The sequence below is a fragment of the Giraffa tippelskirchi genome, chromosome 10 (assembly GCF_054371585.1).
Source record: "Giraffa tippelskirchi isolate mGirTip1 chromosome 10, T2T-mGirTip1v1.2.pri, whole genome shotgun sequence".
NCBI lineage: Eukaryota > Metazoa > Chordata > Mammalia > Artiodactyla > Giraffidae > Giraffa > Giraffa tippelskirchi.
Window position 1 is genome coordinate 39,214,541 of NC_137284.1, and position 22,479 is coordinate 39,237,019.

The 22,479-nt window shown below is 43.7% G+C and overlaps 1 long non-coding RNA gene across 1 annotated transcript in view; it reads left to right on the forward strand.

Moving 5' to 3' along the window:
- Positions 1 to 22,479, forward strand: part of LOC145523298 (uncharacterized) — a 178,264-nt gene that overhangs the window by 47,494 nt on the left and 108,291 nt on the right. The window contains exon 3 of the long non-coding RNA XR_014066473.1: positions 4,194 to 4,264. This is a non-coding gene — a long non-coding RNA (uncharacterized LOC145523298). The remainder of the gene's footprint in view (positions 1 to 4,193; positions 4,265 to 22,479) is intronic.

The window sequence follows — 22,479 nt, forward strand, 5'->3', positions numbered from 1 at the left end:
AACTGAGAACTCCTTAGAATCCAACCCATAGGCAGAATTCATACCCTCAAGCCACATCCATACCCTCAAGCATAATTCAGACCACTGGGATTGTATGTAAATAGAAACAGGTCAAGACCCTGCTGTTTGTCCTATGCAAGGTTATTGGGTTCAAACTGATTTCAGTATGGTTCAGTGTTTACAAGAAAAGCTTTCCTTTAGCTTAATTTGTTGTTATTGCTTAGTTGCTAAGTTGTAAGGCTCTTTTGGGACCCGGTGGACTGTAGCCCGCCAGGCTCCTTTGTCCATGGGATTCTCCAGGCAAGAATACTGGAGTGGGTTGCCATGTTCTCCTCCAGGGTACCTTCCCGATCTGGGATGGAACCCACGTCTCCTGCATTGGCAGGCAGATTCTTTACCTCTGAGCCACCAGGGAAGCCCACCAGTCCACATTAGAGACAATGATATCAGCTTGGCTGGCCTCCAGGTCCCATACCCCTGCCCTCTGCCTTCCCCATTCTCCTCCATAGTGGGGCGGGCAGATTCTTTTACCACTGAGGCACCAGGAAAGCACCTTTAGCTTAGGAACTGTCCTGTTTGCTGATCTGTTCCATCAGTCTGGCATCGTCTGTCCACAAGACCTGTGCTAATTTCAAGTCAGCCTAAACGCTGTGACAAACCTTCTGAAGCTTCCCTATCTAAGCAAGGCAAGCTCAAGGGCTCTTTCTTCTCTGTGCTCCTGGCATGGGGCCCTTCAATTCTGCATTTTCTCTTCAGGTTGCGTGCATGCTAAGTCACTTCAGTCGTGTCTGACACTTTGTGACCCCATGGACTGTAGCCCGCCAGGATCCCCTGTCCATGAGGATTCTCCAGGCAAGAATACTGAAGTGGGTTGTCATGCCCTCCTCCAGGGGATCTTCCCGACCCAGGGATCGAACCAGTGTCTCCTGTAGCTCCTCATTGTAGGTGGATTTTTTATTGCTGAGTCACTGGGGAAGCCCTCTCTTCAGGTTACAGTGACACTGGTCTGTCTACTGGGAGCCCTGGAGGGGGAGGTGCCCTTCTTCTTTGAGTCTTTAGCTCCAAGCACAGGACCCGGCACGTGCTCATTAAATTCATGATTGAATGAGAGTGAATAACGGGGCTGGCCTTACTAGCTTAGGCAGATATGCCCCCTCATACTCCATGCCTTGAGAGCTCCTAGGACAGCAAGGAGATCCAACCAGTCCATCCTAAAGGAAATCGGTCCTGAATATTCACTGGAAGGACTGATGTTGAAGTTAAAACTCCAATACTTTGGCCACCTGATGCGAAGAACTGACTCATTGGAAAAGACCCTGATGCTGGGAAAGATTGAGGGCAGGAGGAGAAGGGGACGACAGAGGATGAGATGGTTGGATGGCATCACCAACTCAATGGACATGAGTTTGAGTAGACTCTGGGAGTTGGTGATGGACAGGGAGGCCTGGCGTGCTGCGGTCCATGGGGTTGCAAAGAGTCAGACACAGCTGAGTGACTGAACTGAACTGAACTCCATGCTTGTGTGTATTAGTCACTTCAGTCATGCCTAACTCTTTGAGACTCCATGGGCTGAGTCATGCCCAACTCTTTGAGACTCCATGGGCTGTAGCCCACCAGGCTCCTCTGTCCATGGGATTCTCCAGGCAAGAGTACTGGAGTGGGTTGCTGTGCCCTCCTCCTCATACTCCATGTCACTGGTCAGATACAAAACCTGGCGGTGAGGGAGGTAAGGTGTGCAGACATCTGTAAATAGTGGCGCTGAGTCCTTGGGAGGAAGCGTCCAAAAAGATATATGCAAACTGGATCCAAGTGCCAAGAACCAAAACTCCGTGGGAGAGCTTCCAGTAAATCAGGCTGAGAATTTAGTTAGTTCATTCGCTCAGTCGTGTCCGATGCTTTGCGACCCCATGGACTGCAGCCTGCCAGGCCTCCCTGTCCATCACCAACTCCCGGAGTTTACTCAAACTCATGCCCGCTGAGTCAGTGATGCCATCCAACCATCTCATCCTCTGTTGTCCCCTTCTCCCGCCTTCAATCTTTCCCAGCGTCAGGTGGGGTGTTTAAGGTAGGACAGTGACACCTAGTGGTGGAAGAAGGACTACCCCGCTTCAGGCTCCGGATGCAGCTCATCACTGGCGGGTCTGCAGGCAGATGGGGATCCGGCTGGTGGGCAGGAAGTGCTCCGCCCCCAGGACTTCTGGTCTCTAAAGTGGAATGGATGAGCTGACTGTCAAAACCACAAATATTGTGCCTATAGTTAATGATGCTGTTGTTGTTTAGTCGCTCAGTCATGTCCAACGTTTTTGCGATTCTGTGGCCTGTAGCCCACTGGGTTCCTCGGTCCGTGGGATTCTCCACACAAGAATACTGGAACCGGTTGCCATTTCCTTCTCCAGGGGATCTTCCCAACCCAGGGATTGAACCCAAGTCTCCTGCTCCGGCAGGCAGATTTTTTTTTTTTTTTTTACCACTGAGCCACCAGGAAAGCCCAGTGACACTGTCTGTACACTTAAACATTTGTTTAAATGTTCTTACAACAATTATGCTCACATGCACACCAATTCTGTGGCAGAGCCAGATTAGATGACCATAGTGTCCCCTGTGCAAACCTCCTTGAGCCCAGAGAGTGAAAAAAGACCAATTGAAAGTCACAGCCAATTAGCCCCAGAGCCTGACGTTGAATCCAGGTTTGCTGACACTCAGAAAGACATCTTTCCTCTCGATCACTCTTCCTCTCCTGAAGGCAGGGCAAACCAACATCAGTAGGGTGGGATTATGTTACCATGAAACTAAGGCAAACTTGGAGAGGAACAAAACAACATGGGGGGGGGGCGGGACTTGAAGATGTGTCCAAGGGGAGTCATACCTTCTCTGTCTGAAGAATGAAAGGAGGGGTGGAATCAAGCCCGAACTGTCCACCTCTGCACGCACCCAGCACCTGCTTTCTTCCCCCTGACTTCTCAGGACCAAAAGCTACTGTCTGTGTCCTCACCTGAAGGACCAATTTGATGGTTCACGCTAATAAGACGTTGCAGTGGATTATTTGTAAGGGCAGTGGTGGGAAGCCTGGAAAGTGTTAGAATCACCTGAGAGGCTCAGCCACTTACAGGGTGTTTGTTATCTTGCCCCAGTCTGCAGAAATTGGTGCAATAGAAAGAAGGGCACCATGTCCAATGTGAGAGGAGCTTAGGCTAGGGGCTGGGAGGGGATTCGCACAGGGACTCCTGGCTGAGGGGCTCTGGCCAGGGGAGCCTGTCCTTCTCTGCTGCTGGCGGAGCTGGCCTGCTGAGGTGTCTTCAGGGCCCTCCTGGCTGCCTGGCACAGAGCCCAGGCTCCTGGAACATCCCTGCGGCTCCTCCCTTGACTCCAGTTTCCCACAATTTCTGCTTTTCTGCCTCACACGTGTATTTCCATCTCAGCCGAGGCGTCTGTCTGGTTGGCTTCTCCCTGAGACACAGATTCTCTCACCATTCCCAGTTCCTCCTCCCCCACAGGCTGTCCCAGGATCCACGGTGGGAACAAGTAGGGAGCCGCTATCTCTTGCTTCCAGCGAAACCTGTCGCTGCAAACACAGAGTGGAAAATGGAGCTTGATCTAAACTTGCCAAAAGCACATGGTGGAATGATGTGCTACCAAGATGCTCCAGGGATGTGTTCTTGCTGCTTCTCTAGAGTCCTTCTTCTGGGTGGATATTTGGTTATTCTTTCTTGCAGTAGATAGAACTCTTAGTTTAGTGGGGATTTTTTCTAATATACATGAAAATGTAAGCATTTCAAAGACATGAAGTCATGGATATAGATGATTTGTTTGTCATTCAGTGTAGCAAAGAGATGTATATTTGGCTGATTGATATAAGGCTAAATGCAAATTGTTAAGGGACACTTGTGTGTCTTTGCTGTGTTAAACACTTTATGTACATTTTATCATTAAATCTACAGAAATACTTGGAGGTAGGCAATTATCCCAATTTGTAGTTGAGAAAACTGACACTCAGCTACTTGCCTAAAATCACGTATGGGTTGTAAGATTCTTGAGGGTAAGACTCTTGTATTATTTCCTGCTCTCCCATTTGTCTCTTAGTACATGATAAAGATAATGGTGGTTAATGATGATGGTGAAGGTGATGATGACCAAGAATGACTCTAAGATGGGAGGTCTTTATTATACCACTGACTCCTTTACTCTGTCCCCAGGTATAATCTGCACAGGAGTCTTCCCATTGGAACTTTTTGGAATATACCACACCCTACCTCTCTATATCAGGGTAAGATGATCATGTCCTGATTCTATTCTTGTCTCAGTTTCTTTATCTGTAAAATGGGAATAAAAATATGACTTTAGGGAAAGTGAGACATAAATGCATCAGATGTGAAGATCCTTTGTGAGTTGTTAATCATCAAACATATGAAAGGTTTTATTTCTATTAACACTCTGATATTAAATAATAATAATGGCCATACCTATGTGAGAAGTGGGCTACATTTTCCTCACTCAGGGCATAAAGCAAAACTAATCTATATTCCATGCTTGTATCTTGATATTTTAAAAGTGCAAACGGACAATTTTAAACTACTCTTCTTCTCTTGGGGCTTCCCCAGTGGCTCAGTGGAAAAGGATCCACCTACAATGTAGGAGACACAGGAGATGTGGGTTTGATCTCTGGGTGGGGAAGATCCCCTGGAGGAGGGCATGGCAACCCACTCCAATATTCTCGTCTGGAGAATCCCATGGACAGAGGAGCCTGGTGGGCCACAGTCCATAGGGTCACAAAGAGTTGGACAGGACTGAAGTAACTGAGCATATGTGCACGCACTCAGGCATTCTTCTCCTGACAAAGTTTGACTGTCAAGTCTATTTTCTTGCTGTGGATGAGAAAATCTTACTTGAACATCTGAAGCTATGTGTTGCATTCTTAATATTACAACAGTAATTACTCCCCCACTGCCTATGGATGGTTGCCTTGGGTTGTCCATAATGGGGACGGAAGACACCCCTTTTATACATTACAGTGCTATTAATCAAAGTATGGTGTTTGGCTTGTGCTTGTCAATGAACTTTTTATTACTAGCTGAAAAATAAACATTTAGAAGTTGACAGTAAAGCATCTAGAAACATTGTATAGCAACTTTACAAAGTTAGTTTTATGTCCGTCGAATCTAATACTAAAGAATTGTGGCTTGCATTTTGTCTTTTTTATTTAGCATTTTAGCAATACATTTTGATTGTGTTTTCCAAAAACATGTACATACTATAGATTGGAATCTAAAAAAAAGGTCATTTACTCCTGGTAGTTTGAGAAGTCTTGCTTTATATCTGAAAAGGAGGGTTGGAGTTTCTAGTCATTTATACCAAGGATCCTTCTTGGAGCTATGAAATTGTGCTCTTTTACTTAGGTCTCTAAGACCTAAGAGGTACTGTCAACACACCCCGAGGTATGGTCGGAAACCTGATTTTGGCCATAAATGTCCCATACGCTCTTCCCAGGGAAGTAGATGTTAACTACTTTGTATTTGCAGACTCAGATAGGCCATTTTAGTTCTTGTTTCCTGAAGGTCCAAGTTTGCTCCGTGGTGACTCCTGGCTGTCACTTCCAGATGCAGAAATAACTGGCCATGGTTTCAAGGTGTGGCTCACCAGGTACCTCTTTACCATGAAACGAGAAAACGGGGGCCCAGAGAGGTTAAGTAACTTGTCCTAGGCACACAGTTCTTATAGCTTAGAACCAAGATTTAAACCCAGCTCTATTTTCTCCAAGAGCACAGGATCTTCCTAATTTACTGCAATAAGTCATTTTGGTGGAATGAGACAGATTCCCCAGGTTCCTCGGGGCAACACAGAAAGAGTCGAGGGGCCTATAGGGGCATGCAGGAGGTGAGAAGTAATGATAGGTTGATAGAGGGAGATGTAATTGTTATGGGTTGACTATATGCCCCCCTTCCAGAAACTCTTGTATTGAAATTCTAGCTCCCAATACCTCACAATGTGACTTTATTTGGACACAGGATCTTTTCTTAGCCTTAGTTCAGTCACTCAGTCACGTCCGACTCTTTGTGACCCCATGGACTGTAGCACACCAGCCTCCTCTGTCCATGGGATTCTCCAGGCAAGAATACTGGACTGGGTAGCGGTTACCTTCTCCAGGGGATCTTCCCAACCCAGGGGATCGAATCCAGGTCTCGCACATTGCAGGCGGATTCTTTCCATCTGAACCACCAGGGAAACCTGAGGTCATTAGGATGGACCTTAATCCAATCTCATTGATGAAAAAGGGGAAACTTGGAGGCAGATCCATAGAGAGGACAGTGATGTGAGGAGCCACAGGGGGACGGTGACCCCTCTACAGCCAAGGAGAAACTCCAGTATTGGTCCTTTCCTCACAGCTGTCAGAAGGAGCCAACCTTGCTGACTCCTGATCTCAGACATCCAGCCTCCAGGACTGTGAGAAAAGACGTTTCTGCTGTTGAAGCTGTTGCAGGAAGGGGGACCCCTTCCAGGGCCCGAGAGTGGGCTCCTGTCTAACACTCAGAAATGAACTGTCTGAGGAGATGCACGTGCTGACAAAGCAAGAGACTTCATTGGGAAGGGGTGCCTGGGCGGAGAGCCGAAGGGTGAGGGAGCCCGGGAGGACTGCTCTGCCACACGGCTCGCAGTCTCGGGGTTTTTGTGATGGGGTTAGTTTCCAGCTTGTCTCTGGCCCATCACTCTGACTCAGGTCCTTCTTGGCTTTCTGTGCATCTCTCAGCCAAGACGGATTCCAGCGAGGAGGACTCTGGGAGGTTGGTTAGACATGTGGACTGGCCTCTCCTCTCTCCTTTTGACCTTTCCCAGATTCTTCCAGTTGGTGGTCACTTGTTAGTTCTGAGTGCCTTACTAGGACCTCCTGTTCTAAAATAACTCGTGTAAGTGGCTACTAGCTTGCCCGGCCAGGGAGGAGAGTTTCCATCAGTGTTTCCCCTAACAAAGCCACCCAGTCTGGGGTATTTTGTTACAGCAGCCCCGGCAAACTAATACAGACAGCCTAGACTAAAAAGTGTTCTGACAGAGCCCTCAGTTCAGTTCACTCGCTCAGTTGTGTCTGACTCTTTGCGACCCCAAAGACTGCAGCACACCAGGCCTCCCTGTCCATCACCAACTCCTGGAGCTAATTCAAACTCATGTCCATCGAGTCGGTGATGCCATCCAACCATCTCATCCTCTGTCGTCCCTTTCTCCTCCTGCCTTCAATCTTTCCCAGCATCAGGGTCTTTTACAGTGAGTTGGTTCTTCACATCAGGTGGCCAAAGTATTGGAGTTTCAGCTTCAGCATCAGTCTTTCCAATGAATATTCAGAGCTGATTTCCTTTATGATTCACTGGTTTGATCTCTTTGCTGTCCAAGGGACTCTCAAGTGTCTTCTCCAACACCACAGTTTAAAAACATCAATTCTTCGGTGCTCAGCTTTCTTTATAGTCCAACTCTCACATATATAAACGACTACTGGAAAAACCATAGCTTTGACTAGACGGACCTTTGTTGGCAAAGTAATGTCTCTGCTTTTTAGTATGCTGTCTAGGTTGGTCATAACTTTTCTTCCAAGGAGCGTCTTTTAATTCCATGGCTGCAGTCACCATCTGCAGTGATTTTGGAGCCCCCCAAAATAAAGTCTGCCACTATTTCCACTGTTTCCCCATCTATTTGCCATGAAGTGATTTGCCGTGACAGAGCCCTAGCTTTCAGAATAAAACAGCATCATTAAAGATGCTGGAGATGGCTGGTCCCCAGCAGTGGCAGAGAGAGGACTTTCTGCTCGGACTGCAGACAAGGCTCCACCCTGTTAACGATCCCTAGCCTCTGGCCAGGGCAGGGTGACTGACAGTGTTCTTGTCAATCCCGTCAATTTCCTAATCTAATCCATCCCCACTGCCCTGCCTCTTGATGCCTTTCTGGCCTGATTTTCTGTCATTCTTTCAGGCCTCATCTCTGCAGACCCCTTACAAAGAGATTTTTCGGCAGCCGCAACTCTATCAGTCTTAAATGTATTTTAAGCATTGCTTTGTATGGGGAATACTTTACAAATGACACAGCTTTTAGACCCCAGCTCCTAACCACTTCTTCAAGAGCAAACTGACACTCTATCCTCCACCACAAAATCCTTCTGAGTTCTGTTGAAAGGAAAGGCTACTGAGAATGAGCGTGCTTTCCAGGGAAGGAGCCACCTGTGGTCCCTGGAGGTCGAGGGGCAGGGCTCTGCTGGCTATTGGTGGGCCATGGGAGTGGGAAATCAAGGTAGACCAGATGCTCCATCTCAGAAGGGAGTGTTTCTGTGAATTCTACATGCTATTCTGGCTGAAGGGTTGCTCTGACTACATGCAGAAGCCCTCCATGCCTTTTCTGGAAGCTTCTTGGGAACTTAAAAAAATTTCTTTTTCTTTCAGTTTTATCCAGGTATAATTGACATACAGCACCATATACGTTAAAGGTGTACATTATGATTTGATTTATATATATCGTAGAATGATTACTGCAAGTTTAGTCATCCCTCATCTCATGTAGATATACATTATATAAGTTAAATTTTTTTTCTTGTGATGAGATCTCTTAGGACTTTCTTTCCTAACAGTTTTCATGTGTAACATACATCAGTGCTAATTATCTTTATGTTGTACGTTATGTCTCCAGTACTTATTTTTCTTATAACTGGAAGTTTGTGCATTTTGACCGCCTTCATCCAACTCCCCTTCTCGCCACCCCTACCTCTGGAAACCACAAATCCAATCTCTTTCTCTATGAGTGGGTTTGTATTGGAAGTATAATTGACCTAAAACAACATTGTGTTAGTTCCTATTACACAGTATAGTGACTGGATATTTCTGTACATTTCAAAATGATAGCCACCACCATAAGTCTAATTACAATATGTCACCATACAAAGATACTGCAAGCAAATCTTTTTAGTTTAATATAATTTCATTTGTTTTATTTTGGTTTCACTCTCTTGCCTGAGGAGATACATCCAAAAAAGTATTACTAAGACCGATGTGAACGAGCATACTACGTTTTTTTTTCTAAAAGTTTTACGGCTTCAGGTCTTACTTTTCAGTCTTTTTAAAATTTGAATTTATTGTTGTGCACGGTGTGAGAGCGTAGTCCAACTTAATTCTTTTAGATGCAGTTGTCCAGTTTTCCCGACATTATTTACTGAAAAAGTTGTTTTTTCCCCATTGTATATTCTTAACTCCTTTGTTGCAGATTGCCTGTACAAGTGTGGGTTCTTCTCTGGGCTCTCTACCCTGTTCCATTAATTTACGTGCCTGTTTTTGTGCCAGTTCCATACTCTTGGGTTTCCCAGGTGGTGCTAGTTGTAAAGAGCCTGCCTGCCAATGCAGGAGACGTCAGAAACGATGGGTTCAATCACTGGGTAGGGAAGATCCCCTGGAAGAGGGCATGGCAACCCACACTAGTATTCTTGCCTGGAGAATCCTGTGGACAGAGGAGCATGGCAGCTATAGTCCATGGGGTCACAAAGAGTCAGACAAGGCTGAAGCAACCTAGCATGCACATATTCACCATACTCCTTTGATGGCTGCAGGTTTGTAGTATAGTTTGAAATCAGGGAGCATGATATCATCAGCTCTGCTATTCTTTGGCAACTTCTCTACTTACCTTATAAAATAATTATTTACCATTTCAGGCAGGATAGTTTCCATGCAGGAATATTTTACCTTTTCAGTGATGCAGGTGAGCACGATGAGGTGCTCTGCAGAGACATTAAAGGTTGGTCACTGCCATTTTTATTCTAGATCAGATCTTGCTATAGCTCACCTGCGTTAGAATCACCCAAGAATTTAAATAGCAAATATTCCTGGGTTTTTATCCCCTAACGTACTGATTCAGGAATCTGGGCTTATAGCTAAGAATTTGTATTTTAAAAATATCATCAGGTGACTATAATGTACAACCAGGTTTAAGAAACAACTCTTCATTTCTGCGTTGCTATTCTATTTTGTATCTTTATTAGATGTTCATTGAGCACTTTCCCTTTTCCAGAAACTGATCAAAGACCAAAGGAAAAAGGGATCAAAGGCACAGTTTTTGTTTTCGGGTATTCCACAGTTTAATGGGAAAGACAGACTAGCAACAAACGTTTACCACATAATGTCATAGTTGCGTGACTAGAATTAGGTCTAGGAAGGCTGAGAACATTAAACCTGCTTTGAGGGGTGAAGGTGAGAGTGGGGTTAGAACATTAGTTTTCAGCTGGGGGCAATTTTGTTCCTCAAAGATAGTTGGCAAGGTCTGGAGATACTTTTGACAGTCAGAAGTTGGGAGGGGGTGATGTTGGAATCTAGTGAGTAGGGGTCAGAGCTACAGTTTGAGCTGGATTCTTCAGTGAGTGCCTTTCCCAACAGACTCCTGCTTTGCTAATAAGAACAAATCAAGAAAACCAATATACATTAGTTAGGACCTTGCATCAGTAAAAACGCTTTCATATATATTGTATTTTTAAATTTTTTGTTACTTTAAAAACCCCATGTATTTGTAAATTAAATGTTAACTGAGGCTTATAACAACCCCCTGAGGCTGGAAGAACTGATATTTTTGTTCAAAGAAAAGAAGGCAAACAAATATTTGAAAGCATAAAGGGCTAATTTTCTCAGTAAGCAAAGGATGCTTGTGTTTATTTGCAGTCATGTCTGACTCTTTGCAACCACATGGTCTTTAGCCCACCAGGCTCCTCTGTCCTTGGGGATTCTCCAGGCAAGAATACTGCAGTGGGTTGCCATGCTCTCCTCTAGGGGATCTTCTTGACCCAGGGATCAAACCCAGGTCTCCCGCATTGCAGGCGGATTCTTTACAGTCTGAACCACCAGGGAAGCCCAAAGCATGCTTAGGCATCAATAAGAAAAACAAAATTCAACAGAAAAGTGAGTAAAAGACCACAAACAGGCAATCTATATACGGGGAAATGTCAGTGGACAATAAACATATAAAAGATGTAATATCATTCAAAATAAAGGAAATGCCAAATGTAACAGGTGAGATGTTTTCTCCTGTCGGATTGACATAGACCTTTACGTTCCATGATACCCAGTGTTGCTTACAGACAGGAGTGGGACCTGAAGTTAGAATCCTTCTGCTTTTGGTAGGAGAATAAATTAGTGCAATAGATTTGGAAGGTAATTTTTAAAACATTATTAGAAATAAGAATATGAAATTTGACTTAACTATTTTATTTTAAGCAATTTATCTGAAAGCAAAATGTTCCTATGTCTGCAAAGATACATTAATACACAGGACTGTTTATTGATACGTTGTTTGCAATAACCAAACCACAGAAACACTATAACTCAGCATTAAAGAATGGGTTAAATACATTTTCTTTCAGTATTGCCCAGACTGGAGCACAGATGTCAAGGAGATGGAAGCAGATCTCTATGTCCTGGCATGAAAATGTCTCTGAGACATCTTGTGTGGAAAAAAAATTCACAAGTCTGAGAAAGAGATATATAATTTTCACTTGTATAAAATAAAGATATAGATATCCATGTAGGTGTCTACAAAGAAATCTCGAGGAATACGTAAGAAGCTAGTGATTAATTCTGAGGATGGGTCCCAGGGGTAAAGGGGGAAAAGAACAACTCTCCTTTTCACATCATTCTCTTCCTGTTAGAATTATTTTTCCAGGAACATGAATCACTTTTTTATATAAAGGAAAAAAAAAAGTAGAATAAAGAACAGAGAACAGATTGAGGTTATTGTCTTTAAGTATCCTTTTTTTTACAGTCACGTCTTACCTTTATAGTTGGCGCATTTGCTCAATTAGCATTTTTTTTTTTACTGCCCTCATCTCCATCTATTATGAAGACTTTATTCTTGCTCAGTTTTAATACTTAAGAATTCCCAGGAATTGTTTCCAAGGAAACCCATCTATAACCAGAAGTTATTGGCAAAATCTCTTATGGACTCAGATAGGGTCCTGTTTCTTAGCAACTCATCCAAATTTTCTTATTTTAATTGAAATCATACATTTCCTTAAAAGCCTTTTCAAAGCAGCGATATGGAAGGTCATTTATCCTTGTTGATGAGATCCCCCTTGAAAAAAGGCTTTGGTGAATGTGAAGTTCAAAATGTTCAAAAACATCCCCCCATGCAAGTGTGCCTTCTTTTTTAATCGCATAAATCTATCTCTGCTTTCTATCCACCTACAGTCAACCCAACATGTGTCTCTGCCTTTGACCTTCTCGGGTAAACTGAGAGGTGGGTGGGGACAGCTTCCTGACCTGCCTGGAGTTTCCTATTAAGGCTGAATGGGACTTCCCTGGTGGCTCAATAGCAAAGAACCTGTCTGCCAATGCAGGGAACACAGTTTGATCCCTCCCTGGTCTGGGAAGATCCCACATGCCTCGGGACAGCTACGCCTGTTCACCACAACTGCTGAGCCAGCCCTCTAAGTCCTGTGAGCTGCAACTACTGAACCCACGTGCCTAGAGCCCACGCTCTGCAACAAGAAACCACTGCAGTGAGAAGCCCATGTTCTGTGACAGGAGAGTAGACCGCACTCACTGCAGCTAGAGAAAGCCCATCCAGGGACCCAGGGAAGTGACTGTCACCCCAGGAAAGACCTGTCTGTGTAGGACACCTTGGAGTCTCTGGGCAGACAGAGGGTCCGAAAGGACTTTCGTGGTGCTGAGGAAGTAGTCAGGAACCCTGAGGTTGGATGCAAAGTGGAGGCTGGGACTCAACTTCACACACTGAGTCTTACGTCCCAGCTCCCCTGGGCCAATAGAGCAGGTCGCTTCCTCATTCTTTCCAAGTGATTACTGGCCCTGTCCTAGGAGCTAGGCTACAGCCTGTGAGCAGGACTAATTTCAAATCTAGGGAGAGGTCTGCATGTAGACAAAAGGAAGAGACAGTGTTAGGGCGAGTGTAGGAACTAGGGGCATGCCTATCAGGAGATCCGATCCTAACTTGCTGAGTCAGGGAGGGCTTCTTGAAGGAAGCTGACAGCATCAAGTCTGAGACCTAAATGTTGGATACAGGTTAAGCAGGTAATGTGAAGTGAGAGCCAGCCCATCTGTGAACAACAGGCTTGGACTTGATTGTGATCAAGTTCCCTTCCGGATCCCATAGTCTTTGACTTTATTCCGGGTTCCTACCTCTGGCCTTAAGCTCGGTCCTGCAGGTGACAGGTTTTGGTCCTGAGGTGAACAGGACAGAGTTCACATTTCCAGGACTCTCCGTCTCCCTGACATGACTAAGGGGGCCAGTGCAGCGCCTCTGCAAGGAGACTCTCAGCCTGGCTGACACTGGGCTCTCTGTGTCTAGACTGGAGAGTGTGCCCTCGCTTGGTGAGCTGGAGTCTTAGGACACTGCTTCATTGCCTGCTTTGAGCAATCACTAAATGAAGCTCCCAGATGCCGGCAGCTACATGTTGAGGTGCCAGGGTTGTCGGGGCCGAGGATGTGGCCTGAATCTTCTCTGAACAGGGTCTTTTTGAGGCAGGCTCCTACAGGCTCGCTCCCTCAAGCAAGAGCAAATCTCAGGCTCCCTGGCTGTGTGGCAGATGGCGAAGGCCTTGATGTTGGAGGTGGGGGGCAAGGATGAGAACCACCTCTGGCCCAGTTGGCACACTGTGGGGCCTAATTATAACCCACCAGGACACTCCAGTACAGAGTGAGTTTTGGAGATGCCAAAAACAGCAGAGAATAATCACAGAATAACTTAGGAAAGGCATCCACAGGCAGACGTCAGGAGGAGTCAGGAAGGGAGTGGTATTACCTGAGGCCGGGGAGCCTGGGTTTGCAGACAGATCACCTTGGGTTATGAACCTCTCCAAGCCTCAGCTTTCTAATCTATAAACTGGAAGTTGTGATAACACCATTCTCATCGAATTATTATAACATTAAATAAAATAATGCAGATTTTAGCACTCACTTTGGTACCTGATAAGCACTCAAGAAACATTAGCTATTTTTATAATAATAATGATTATTTATTAATCACATTTTGTGCCAAGTATTGCAATAAGTTGACAGTTTTAAAAGTTCTTTAAGGAGTGCATTAAGGAGGCACAATGCACCTTGAACGCACTGCTCATTTACCTAAATCAAGATCCGTCAAGATCATCTAGTTTGAGCTTCATTTTTCTTATCTGCAAAGCGCAGATGATGACCTTTGCCCTACAAGCTTGGAGTTACATGTCATTAATATCTTTCTTGCAGAAGCCAGAGCTGTACTGCATTGTCTGCAATTTCCTGCACTGATTCCTTTAAGTAGACAAAGATCCTAAGGACACTTGAAAAATCAATCGAAGCTTATCATCCTTCTGTATTTTTATGATTTCTTCCTGTATCTTTTATGGATGTTTCTCCCACACCTTTTTCAGATTTTCCCTAAGTCCTTAACTTAGTTTCCATAGAAACAGCAACTCTCTTCCTTTTCAGGCAGGAAGTTTGTAGTTTTAAACAGGATTTAATGAAATGATTAAACTGCAGTGATAAGTACAACCAGGATGAACAGATGGAGATATGGACAAACTGATTCTTGGTATTACACAACTCAACTGAAGGATACAGAGCGAGCAGATAAACTGAGAGCAGCCCACTGGCTATGGGTATTTGGGTGCCATGGGCATTAGTCATTTTATTTTACAGGAAATACAGAGCCCCAGCCAAACCAACTAGTCGTTTAAGCAAAGGACTGTAAAAGAGCTCCTACTGTACTTGCAGATTCCATCCTGCACCGTCCTCTCTCATGGTCTGGGTCTTTATGTTCTGTTCTCTTTGTCAGAATGCCCTTCTCATCTCTTTCCACCTTCCCCTATCCCCCTTTTTTCCCCCAGGCCAATATTTAACCTTTCCTCTTGATTTAGTTTAGACTCTTCCCTTCTACCCTATTCATTTCTCCTCTCCTTAAAACTTCTTGTTGGATCCTGTGCCCTTCTTATTGCTCCTGTCTTCCTCATGCAGATGGCTGAGCCCCAAGACGGCAGGAGTCTGGGTTTCCTCCCAGCTCCTCCTACTTCTCTGAGGGCATGCACCCCACTCTATTAAATTTAGTCAATTATTTCTCTGTCTTCCTTTCCACTAATATCTGAGCATCTTGATGGTAGTCCTATGTCATATTCAACTTTGTTTCCTTATCAACAAACTCAGTACCTGACACATAGTTTTTCACTCGAGATTTGTTGAACGAGTTGCAATCTTTTTGAAGCTATGCATATTGTAAACACAGTGATGTCAGATAGATAATCAGCCTAGTGATCAAAAGTAATTTGCAAATGGGTTGAGCCACTTAGTTACATTTTCATGAATGCAGTGGACATAACTTCGTGGCTTAATCCCCACTATCTTTTTCTAAGCTTTTATGCATTTTTCAACCAACAGTTGGTTTTCATAATCAGAGCCTCATATGTAAGGTTTTTATGCCCAGTACTGGAAATGGCACATATTACTACTTACTCATACTCCTGAAACCAGACCTCAATTATGTGCCTTCTTTCTCCAGTTTCAAAGGGGGCTGGGAAATGTAGTCCAGCAGTATTCCAGACAGACTGGATTACTGGGTCATGGGGGCACACATATCTTTAACATCATTGAAAGTGAAAGTGAAAGTCACTCAGTTGTGTCCGACTCTTTGTGACCCCATGGACTATACAGTTCATGGAATTCTCCAGGCCAGAATACTGGAGTGGGTTGCCTTTCCCTTCCCAGGGGATCTTCCCAACCTGGGATCGAACCCAGGTCTCCTGCATTGCAGGCGGATTCTTTACCAGTTGAGCCACAAGGGCATTATTAGATAATGCCAAAATATTTCCAATGTGGAATGCTGATTTATACTCCCACCAGTAAAGGATGGGAATTCCTGTCTACATTCTGGCCAGCATTTGCTGCTCATCTTTGGACTTCCATGATATCTTGGTTGGTAAAATTGGTATTCATGGTATATTTGTCTCCTTTATAAGACTGTATCCTTATTGATGGAAGTCACCTTGTTTTTCTATTCCAAGTCCTCAGCAATTCTATCTTAGGTATGTATCCAGCAGTGAGGTGGGGGCCCATGCACCAGAGATGTGTGTAAGAATGTTTATACAAACAGTAGGTAGGAGGAAACTGGAAGAGACCCGAGTGTCCAGTGAGAGTAAAGTGGAATACTAGACAGCAATGATAAAGAACAAACTGTAACTGCACAGAGCAACATGGATGGGCATTAGAAGCATAGTTCTGTGCAAAACAAGTACATGCTGTATAAACTCATTTATATAAAGTTCAATGTTTTTGACTGATCTAGACACTGTTGTGTTTAAGGTTATGTACTGAGGTGGTGTGAATATAGAGAAGAGAAAAGAAAGGAAGCAATAATCATGAAAATCAGGTTACTGTTAGGGAGGGGGGGTAGGTATGAGAGGAGGCTCATTAGTCCCTCCATAGATGGGAATTAGAATATTGATACAGGATTTTAGGGACCAGAGTTAGTCCTATGGTAGTTTTAGGAGAGAAGTTAACAAACATCATCTCAGCAAATATTGATCAGAATTTTTAAACTAGGTGAGTTGTTGAAACGGTTAGTGTTATTAGCTTTGTAATACTTGAGTCCATGAGGAACTTCTATTACTATGGTTTTTATCTTGGAAAATATAGTTTCAGGAGCTGGGGATAAAACAGTGTCTAGAAGCTGGTGTTAAAATAATTTGTGCCTCAATGCTTTGTGTTGTGTGCCATGATTTGGCAGAATTTGTTATGCAAATCATGGTAATATTTTGCAAATGTTGGGTTTTGATTCATTTCTAAGGCAAGCACATCAAAAAGTGTGAAAGTGAAAGTGTTAGTTGTTTAGGTGTATCTGACTCTTTGTGACCTGGTTGACTGTAGCCTGCCAGGCTCCTCTGTCCATGTAATTCTCCAGGCAAGAATACTGGAGTGGGTTGCCATTCCCTTCTCCAAGGGATCTTCCAGACTCAGGGATCGAACCTGGGTCTCCCACATTGCAGGTAGATTCTATACTGTCTGAGTCATCAGTGTTTAATTTCAGGCAATGTTTAATTTATTGAGTTGGGTGGTTCATCTTCCAGTCCTTTCATTTTACATTTGTGTTTTTTCACTCTTCTGTATGTGTGTCATATTGTGAATTAAATTATATATATATATTAATCTAGAAATTTTATAATTTATAAATATTTGTTCAGAAAGATACATATAAAATATTGGAAGAACAAATGCCAAAGTGAAAATTATGGTTACTCCTGCATACCTGCATTGCAGGATTATGATTTTTAATTTCTTTCTTTGTGCTTGAATTGACCTTGAAAGGTTGAGTTTGTTTAAACAATAGATTAAAACATGACAGCGTCACTCCTGGTGGGGCAAATCTGTTTTCAATTTAAATTCATTAATGTTTTTACAACTCAGTGCCAAGCAGTTCCACCAGGCTAATTTAACAAGCATTTATTGCCTACTATGTAATGGACACCAGGCTAAGTGCTGGAAAAATAGAAATGAAAAACTTATTCACTACCCTCAAGCATCTTGTGAGGGAAAATAAGCCCACATGTACACAAACAAAATACATACCAACTGTGACATTTCAACACATAATTCTATGTGAAAATCAGTAGTGGTGACAGGGAAGCTCCAGGAAGGCTCACAAGAGAGGAACTCCTGAGTTGGACCTTGAGAAACTGGAAACGAGCAGGACCTGTAGGGGTTCCTGGGCGTGGGGAGCCTTTCTGTTCAGCCTCAGTGACCTTCCAAAGAGCAAATTTGGACAGTTGCTAATCTGGGAAGGGATGCAGAATCAAGGGAGAAGCATTCATGAAACAATAGTACAGCCTTGGAGCAGGATCCTGGTTCCACCTCAAGGGACATATATAACAATAGGGCTTTCCTGGTGGCTCAGAGGGTACAGAATCCACCTGCAAAGCAGGAGACCCGGGTTCCATCCCTGGGTCTGGAAGATCCCCTGGACAAGGGGATGCCTACCCACTCCAGTATTCTTGCCTGGAGAATCCCATGGACAGAGGAGCCTGGCAAGCTATAGTCCACGGGGTTGCAGAGAGTCAGTCACAGCTGAGTGACTGAGCACACATAGAAATAAAACCCAACAACTGGAAGAGGTCAGCATTCCCCATATTGGAGAAGAGCACAAGAGGCCAGACCAAACAAGCCAGAGAAGTGCATCAAGGTTACTTGAGGGGCTTCCCTGCGGATCCATTTGGTTAAGAATTTGCCTTGTAATGCAAGGGACTCCCGTTGGATCCCTAGTTCTGGAAGATCCCATGTGCTGTGGAGCAACTAACCCGGTGAGCTGCAACTACCGAGCCCATGTGCAGTAACTACTGAAGCCACGTGGAGACAGGGCTTCTCAGGTGGCTCACTGGGAAAGAAAGCACCCACCAATGCAGGAGATGCGGGTTCAATCCCTGGGTCAGGATGATCCCCTGGAGAAGGAAATGGCAACCCACTCCAGTATTCTTGTCTGGAACATCCCATGGACAGAGGAGCCCGGCGGGCTACAGTCCATGCGGTCGCAGTCGGACACAATTGGACGATTGAGCATGCATGTGGAGACAAGGGAGGAACAGTCAAGAAACAACAAGGCAGCCTTGGGGAACCTTCCTGGTTCCCCCTCAAGGGATCTAGCTAACGCTATCTTGGAGCTGTTTTGCAGATATGGAAACCCTCACCAGGCGGGAGACGTTAAAGGTATGCTGTCCGTAAGCACATAGACCCCAGACTGGTTGGAATCAGAAGATTGATGATGCTGACTCCCACTTACCTCGCCACCAACCAATCAGAAGAAGGTTCACAAGCTGACCACGCCCTCCCTGAGGCATTACTATTGAATCCCTCACTACCTGCTCCAGGTCAGGACACACAATTCTGAGGGCCTTAGCCAGCTGTGGCCTCCTTTGCCTGGCAAAGCAATAAATCTAGTCTTTTCTACTTCATCCGAATCTCTGTCTCCAAGACTTAATTCAGTGTTGGGGTACAGAGACTGATTTGACTTCAGGATCTTGATGGATTTCAGGCAGAGAAGCAACTTGGTCATGTCTGCTGTAGAAAAATGACTCAGTACAGCAACTATATTTCAGTAAAAAAAAAAAAAATTATGAAAGAATTCCCCAAACCAAACAACAAATAAACAAAAAGCAGAATGACTCAGGCACGAGCGAACAGAAAGAGACAAACCTAAAAGGAGGAAAACTATTCGGGAGGTAGGTACCCTCCACTAAAAAAGGCTGAAGGGAAAGCCTGGGCTATGGCCTGGAGAATTCAGAGAAGGGAAGTGGCTGATGCAGTCACTGTCCCGCTGATGCTAAGTGAGGACGAAACAGGCACTGAGGATGGTCTCAGGGCCAGCCTGCGTGGCTTTATGAATTGTGCGCTTCCACTGTCAAAGCAGGGGGCCCAGAGCACCTCTAATGTAAGCTTGCTGGCACTTTGCAGGAGGCAAGAAGAGGACCGTCTGCTTGCTAACTTGGTGGGAGCTTTGAGTCTCCCCGGCTTTCAGATAGACACGTGGTTCCCAAGCAGAGTTATACTTCTTTTGTATGAAAATGATTGAGAAAAATGTGTGATGATACCTGATAATATCCCTCTTCCAGCAGAAGAAAATATTGTTCCCTCCAAATGCAAAGCCCCAGTTTGGAGCCATCCAATCCACGGTCGTTGCACTGTCCTGAAAGGTAAGAATATTATGCAGGGTGTTAACTGGCTCATCCTCCCTGAGAGAAAGCCTTTCTGGAATCACTGATCAGGTAAGATGAGGCGTGGTTGTCTGAATACCTTGCCATGCTATCCAAATTTCTCCTATCTGCACATTCTCCGTGAACCAGGATCTGTGGCCCAGGATCACATTTTTGATGAGAAATTTTGCTTGAATGTTTAAATTTAACTCCCCGAACTCAGAGATTAAGTATCACTGTGCAAAACATTTCTATTAATCTTTGCAGATGTTATGTCATGGAAGGCAGTGACAGAATCTTCTGGAAGCCCTTGGGCCTTTATCTGCCACCATCATTGTCATCTTTTTTTTTTTCCTGTCAAATGAAAATATTTATCTTCCCCTGGCCAGACTGGAGTGATTCCCTGGTATACCAAATTCATCACTGACTAACTCATGGATAAATATTCCTTACATGAGATTTATTTCCATCTCCAATAGTTTTCTCCCCTATCTAAACAAGGAAAAGAACAGATTAATTTTCCTTAAAAAAAAAAAAAATCCTTTGAAAAGGTGATGGGGTGGGAAAGAAATGTGAAATTAAAAAAAATTAAAAATTTTTAAGATTTAGGTTTGATCCTGTCTTGAGTCTGGATAAGTCTCTTAGCATTCAGTTTGCTGATTTATAAATTATATGGATCTTATGTCCTGGACATTTGGATTTTTAAGTTCTTGATTTATTTCCTCACTTTGATGGAGATCATCAGCTAGAAGTTTCCAGAAAAGGGATTAAGGAAAGATTATTTTTTTGAAAAGTTGTATGTAGGAAGGGCCTCCCAGGTAGCTCAGTGATAAAGAACCTGCCTGCCAATGCAGGAGATGGGGGTTTGATCCCTGGTTTGGGAATATCCCCTGGAGGCGAAAACGGCAACCCACTCCAATATTGTTGCCTGGAAAATTCCATGGACGGAGGAGCCTGGTGGGCTACAGTTCATAGGGTCCCAAAGAGTCAGACACGATTGATCATGCACACACGCATGTAGGAGAAAGTATCTTTTTTCCCATACTCACATTTTAATGGTAGTAAGTCTGGTTAGGACACTAGGTTAGAAACCTCAGAATTGGGAAGACTTTGTTGGATTGATTTTTGGCTTTCAGTGTTGTTGTAAGTAATAAAATACCGATTCCTAGTATTTAGTACATCACTTCTGTTTTTCTTTTTTCTCTGTAAGTTTTATGGTCTTCTCTCGTCTCCTAAGTTCTGAAATTTATGCTCATTTCCCATCAACTTTTCCAAGCAATGAGTGGGAACACTCAATTCAGAAACTCGGATCCTTCTGTTCTGGAAAAATTTTCAATATTACTTCTTATATAACGTCCTTCTAGCCCTGTCTTCTTTTCCTGAAATTCTACATGTTGGACCTCCTACACTGATCCTCTAATTGCTTTATCTTTTGCCAAAAGAAAATTTAGAAAGCCTCACTTGATATGAAAATTTTGTTGGTCGAAAAACAAACTGTGAACTGGGAGATTTCAAACTTGGGACTGGTAGGAATCTCAGTGGCATGACATTACAGGATGGCTTCTAAAGCCAGAATGAAGATGCTGTTTGATCTTCATGATGATAGGTTATTGCAGGGTGGACAGCATGGGATTGATTAAAAATGATTATCATATCATTTTAGGAGGATGACAAGTTTTGATTATGATTATTAGAAGTATTTATAAGAATTAACTTGTTTCACTTACATAAATGAAATAAACTAGATTAAGTTTTCCTTATGTGGCTTAAGTGGGTTTGTCTGATCAGAGGGTTGTCAAACCTGTTCTCCATTTTATTTTACATGATACTTTTTCCCCATGTAACCCATCAGTTGGTCTATTTTCCCAATGTTTTCCTTTATTTTCTCTTTTAATAATTCTATTGAATTTGTATTTTTCCTATTATACTTTTAATTTACAAGATTCTTTTTTCTATAAAATTTTTGTTACAAACTTTATCTTACAAAATAGCATACTATTCTTCTTTCCCTGGCTCTTTAAAGATATCAATTGTAGTTTCTAACTTTTTCCTCGCCATTTTTCTCTGTTTTCGCTGAGGTGAGTTACTTTAAAATATGTTTATTGTGGTCTCTGTCTTTCATATAAAGACTTTAGATGGATGTCTGGGGATTCTTAGATTATTCACTGTTAAGAAAGACATCGTAACAGGTGGTTTGAAATCCTATCTCTGGAAGGAGTTTGACAGCTCTGTGTCAATTTCGCTGTGGACTGTCAATTTCACCACCGACTGATTTGGTCAGAACCAGGACTTTCTGTTGGGAGATTCCCAAACACCTGTTTATAGAGCTTTCCAGTGGGTCATTTGATTTTTCCTGGAAACTTGTCTCTTCCCTGGAAAAAACACACCTGGATACTATCAATCCAAGAGCCAGGTTGTACTAGCAGAATGGGAAATCCCATATTTCAATGTGTAAAATCCCAATTCATTCCCTTGTTTTCAGTATAGCCCTCTTCCTGCTAACCCCAAATTAGGAACTGCTTCATGCCAGTTTCTCACATAATAATCCTCTGGTTTCCTGCCAGTGAGAGAGAGAGAGAGAGAGAGAAAATTTTCTGGCTTCAAACAATGAGATTCTGTTTGTTAAAGAGACTTTCCCAAACCCCCTTGCTTCACACTCCCCTATGGTGGGAGCTGGCACCTCCTTGCACAGGCTTCTCTGGAGCCTTGCTGCACGAATGGGCCCTGTCTCACTGAATTCCTTTCCTGTGGAATCTGGCACTCAACTTTCTCAAAGTCCACCAATGCTTTCTTTTACTTTTCGTTTCCAAAAATTT